This window comes from Tupaia chinensis, unplaced genomic scaffold, assembly GCF_000334495.1.
Source record: "Tupaia chinensis unplaced genomic scaffold, TupChi_1.0 Scaffold145367_1, whole genome shotgun sequence".
Classification (NCBI taxonomy): domain Eukaryota; kingdom Metazoa; phylum Chordata; class Mammalia; order Scandentia; family Tupaiidae; genus Tupaia; species Tupaia belangeri.
The window spans coordinates 527,492-533,049 of NW_006205228.1; positions in this window are offsets into that span (position 1 = coordinate 527,492).

Below are 5,558 nucleotides of genomic sequence, written 5' to 3' on the forward strand. Positions count from 1 at the left end.
TCTTTCCCTTGTCCAGAGACAACTGGTTTTAAACCAGCCAGACATGTCCTCCCCCAGGACTCCACTGCTGAGAATAACAAATAATTGATTGATATATCCTAGGAATGAAACTTCCTAGTTCCCAGGCACTAGACTTCTAGGAATGAGCCTTTGTAGCGTAAGAATAATAGTGGGCCAATGGGAGAACTAAGACCAGAAGTCTGACTGCTCTTTTCTAGTTTCAAAATCCCCTCCATAAGGCCTGGGCTGAGTCACACTCACAAGCATTGACAGATCACTTTGGCCTCTCCGATAACAGGACTCTTCCCTCATCCTGTCCCTGGCATAGTATCTTTGTAATAAGTGAGTCATAACCACAAATGTTAAGAGACCATTTTGACGCCTTGTTAGCAGGATGCCTTCTTCTGTATCTGTCTGCCTTCCAGGGTCATCCAGCCTTCGCCTTACAATCTAGGCTTGACCATCTGGAGAAAGCAAGTTTGACTCCAGAGACCTGAGAGGGCTACAGTTCTGCTTTGGTCACTCTGGAAACTGACCAATCTACGCACAGCAGAAGATTGAGGCTACATCTTCCTGGAAAAACACACATGGACTCTTCATAATGCTCCCAGAACATTTGAAATAACACCCCAATCATAACCCTCTCATTGTAATTACTTTGGCTTTGCTCTAAGTCTGGCTGTCACAGTCTACCTGACTAAGGATGGTACGGAGAGCTCCTGCTGGTGTCCTCCTATCTCTTATATGTGAGAAATCTCACTGCAGTCGGTGCCTTTAGCTCAAAAGAAGTCCCTTAGCCATGTAAAATCAGTACTTCCCAGACAGCAGAAAAGGAATGAAGCAGGAGCATCTGTATTTCAAAGCCATTTCCCCTTCCCTGTGCCTGACCCACATGTGCCGACTACAAATTCCTCAAGGAATACGTATCTCCAGCAGACACACACGTCCTTCTTGAAAACTCGCATTTTTAGCTTTTGTGAACTGCTCTCACATGACTTAGTTTCTTAGGTTTATGTTTTTCTTTGCCTTTCCAGTTTTTGCCTTTGTAAACCTTCCTCCCTTCCACTTAGGGTCTGTGGGATTTTGGAATGACGAGTCCTACCATAGACACAATCTAATAAAGCCTCCTTTAATGTGGCTAAACCTAGATGTCCCCTTATTCTCGTGCTGATTTGAAAACAAGACCACCGCCTCTCCTTCCCAGCTTCTTCACTCCCCATCTTTGGGTCAAATCTTTCAACTTCCATTTATGTGCAAGCACACATGCTATTTGTTTTTCAATGAGTGCCAGGTTGGTGTCACTTTGCATAATTTTCCCGAGCATATGGATAATGCTACAAAGGACAGGGTGCCATCCTACAAGTACATTACCACATCTTCATCCATTCATTAGCTGATGAACACTTAGGTTGGTTGCTCATCTTGGCTGCTGTTTTAGCCTAATCAGAGTGGTCTTGTAAAGCATTTTTCTAACTGTTACCAGAGATTGAGACAGATTCATCAAACTCTGGTCAACATGCATGTGTTAACCTAGTTAACACTGAGTGAGAACTTCAGAACTAAGTTTTTTAAAATTTTCAATTTATACTCCATTGGCATATCTGGGGGCAGCTAGCAGAAAGAACTGGACAGAGACCAGCAGTTAGTGTAATGGCTGTGTCGCTGGACTCCCGTGTAGTCGACTGTGGTTCGAGTCCTGGACCCGGCAGCTTAAACTCACGCCAGGTGCGTGTGCGTGCGTGCCCAAGATCCCGAGAGGAGAATGGAGGAGAAGGGATTGTGGCATGGTCATCCCCCCTGGGGGGTGATTTCTCGCTTTCTATCTCTCGGTCTCTCTCTGTCTTTCTGGCAAGCGCATGCACCCTACAGCAAAAACCTCTCCAAAAAAAAAAAAAAAAAAAAAAAAAAAAAGAAGGAGCTGGACATATGGAAGGAAAGGAGCAAGGGAGCCAAGAAGATGGTAGAGATCAGGATAAAAGGGAGGTGGCAAAAGAGTGGGGTGATAAGAGACAGAAATAGAGACATATAGTGAGGGAGGCCTTTGCGAAGGGAAGAACAGTCTAGTTGTTGAAAAGGGACCTCAGAAAGAATAGAGCCTGTTCAAAATATTTCCTGTTGTAGATTCTTTGTTCCATCCTAAAATAAGTTATTTCTGGTGTCTGCTATCTCTTGCCCTTACTTCCAGCACACCAGAAGGTGTACAAACAGGACATACCACAAGGAAACAAAGGAGCACGGTAGTTCAAGGTCATACTTTCTGAAATCATGCTACGCAGGGAGGAATTTAAAAACACTACAACCTTTTTGCCTCTCTAGTACAATCTGGGCAGAGATTTGGAATAAACACAAGTTTCCCAGTAAAGCATTTCTGTGATTATAAGAGAGCTATGCCGTACCTTATGAAAATCCTCTGGTAAAGTAAACAAATACAGAAAGACAAAAGGATAACACTGACTTAAACTCACAAAACATGGACCTATAAAAGAATCAAATCCTGTAACATTTGTGCTATGAAAAAAAAAAAAAAAAGTGACCTGGAGCAGAACATACTTCTCCATCAAGGAAATGAAAGTTCTTTGGTACATGCTGTCCTTGACCCGAACCAGCATTGTTGAGAGTTTGTCTGAATGTATTCCAAGTAATAGCATCAAAATACTTTTAAAAAATACACACAGAGACACACACATCTATACATAAATACATATATACGTATATATTATATACATCACAAACATATTCTATTTTCACAGTGGTCATTTCAATAGGTATTTCATATGGCAAACTTCCAAAAATAATCCTGTGTGCTGCTACTGAAACTCAGCAAGCTGACTTCTCTCTGCTATTCAGGCTGTAAACTTCTGACCTGCTGGTTGTTAACCATGGGATATCTGAGGTTTCCGGATGGGTTCTGTAATGTTGAGTCCTATGAAACTTGTGGTGTATGCCTTGACCAAAGTGGATTTTTTGTAGCCTGCGATGATTCTGAGAAACACAAAGTTGCAGGAAGGGGAAGCCAGAAAGCCAGCAGGCAATTGCTAAGGGTGATGGTAGGTGGAGACATCCAGCTTCTCTTCTTGGGTTGCTGGTCTCATCTCTGAGGGGACCTCAAAGAAAATGGAGAAAGGAATTATAGCACAAGTTAATTTTGGTGCAAAAACATATTGAAATCCTTGCACAGTTTCTTCACAATATACATCTTTTGTACTTTTGGAAGAGTTCATACTTATTTTCCCTATGGATATTCAGCATAATATGGAAGTTCCTGACAGAATATACACACTGCACCCTGAATGATGGCACTCTATCCTTTCACTGTGTTATTTCTAACCTTGCACTTCAGGTGTGATTTTATTAGGCCATTCCAAACACTCTGTGAGAAGAGAACCTTCTGGATATTGATGTGGGGTTCCATGCAAAGATCGTGCAGTCTATATGCCCACAAATTGTGGTGCTGAGAGAAGGTCTACCGACGGTAAAGCCACTATCACAACCACAATACTTACATATTGCTCTGAGGACCAACTGCTGACACTTCAGGATGGAAGGGGCCCACTGTAGTCAACCTCCTACTAATTCACTGTTTGGTTTCCTTGAGGAATAGCGTCATCTCATAAGCTCAATATCGATCCTCATTGATGGCAAGGTGGACATCAAAAGCAGCATTATCTTGACTGACTCTCTCTCCAGTGGGTGTTCTACGGATTCCCAATAAAGAACAAAACATTCTTATTGAGAGCAGTTCAAAATTTTAATCTTTTGAGAAAACCTACTAGAAGTCATCAGTCAAAGCAACTGACCATGAAAAGAAAGCCCTGAGCACCCAAGGGATGAGAAAGTGTTAACTCAGAGTCTCTCAATACTAAACTGAAGAGCACTAAAGTGTTGTTAGGCTGTAATCAGGGCAACAGGGTCACTAAGAGTTGCTGTAGACATCTGAGATAGTGTGGGAGGAGGGTGGGAAGTGGCAGAGGGTCAAAAATGGGGGAAAATAGAAATGGAAAATTATTGATGATAACATGTATGATTAAGCCACTATGCAGTATATTCAGGATGGGAAATTACATTTTGTATGCTATAACAATGCTCAGGGAATGTATGTAAATTAAATAATTTTTAAAAAATGTTTCAGAAGAAAATTATAGTGCACTTGTAACTAGATTCTAGCTTTGTTCATATTTTTAGTTTAAGGTATTTTGTGAATCTATAAAATGTGGGAAAAAAATAAAGTAAAATTACCAATGCAAAAAAAAAAAAAAAAAGAGTTGCTATGGTGCTATGGGGACATGGCCGAAAGGTCACGACACGTTGTAGTGTGTTTTTAAGTTTTAAGCATGCCCGTTATCTTATTTTCATTTCCATGAGAGATATAACACATTAAAAAAAAAATTGATTCCTTGGTCCCTGAGATGCTTTTTTGACTTAGAGAAATGGGTGTGATAAAGTAAGGTTTTGGTGATACTTCAGCCCTGTTGGGGGTGTGACTACATGGTTCACAGGATGGAGTACCCACATTTAAAAGGCAGGCTCAGATTATAAGCTCACAATAGTGGAGACCAGCAATTGGCCTAATGGCTATGTCGCTGAATTTCCATGTAGTCCACTGCTGTTCGAGTCCTGGACCCGGTGGCTTAAACTCACGCCAGGCACATGTGCATGTGTGCCCAAGATCTCAAGAGGAGAATGGAGAAGAAGGGATTGTGGTGTGGCCATCCCCCCTGGGAGGTGACTTCTTGCTTTCTGTTTCTCTGTCTCTCTTTTTCTTCCTATGGATATTCAGCATAACATGGGAGTTCCTGACAGAACACACACACTGCACCCTGAATGATGGCACTCTGTCCTTTCAGTGCGTTGTTTCTGACCTTGCACGTCAGGTGGTGACTTTTGTAGGTCATTCCTGAGAGCCTTCTGGATATTGATGTGGAGTTCCATGCAAAGATCGTGCAGTCTATATGCCCACAAATTGTGGTGCTGAGAGAAGGTCTACCGACGGTAAAGCCACTATCACAACCACAATACTTACATATTGCTCTGAGGACCAACTGCTGACACTTCAGGATGGAAGGGGCCCACTGTAGTCAACCTCCTACTAATTCACTGTTTGGTTTCCTTGAGGAATAGCGTCATCTCATAAGCTCAATATCGATCCTCATTGATGGCAAGGTGGACATCAAAAGCAGCATTATCTTGACTGACTCTCTCTCCAGTGGGTGTTCTACGGATTCCCAATAAAGAACAAAACATTCTTATTGAGAGCAGTTCAAAATTTTAATCTTTTGAGAAAACCTACTAGAAGTCATCAGTCAAAGCAACTGACCATGAAAAGAAAGCCCTGAGCACCCAAGGGATGAGAAAGTGTTAACTCAGAGTCTCTCAATACTAAACTGAAGAGCACTAAAGTGTTGTTAGGCTGTAATCAGGGCAACAGGGTCACTAAGAGTTGCTGTAGACATCTGAGATAGTGTGGGAGGAGGGTGGGAAGTGGCAGAGGGTCAAAAATGGGGGAAAATAGAAATGGAAAATTATTGATGATAACATGTATGATTAAGCCACTATGCAGT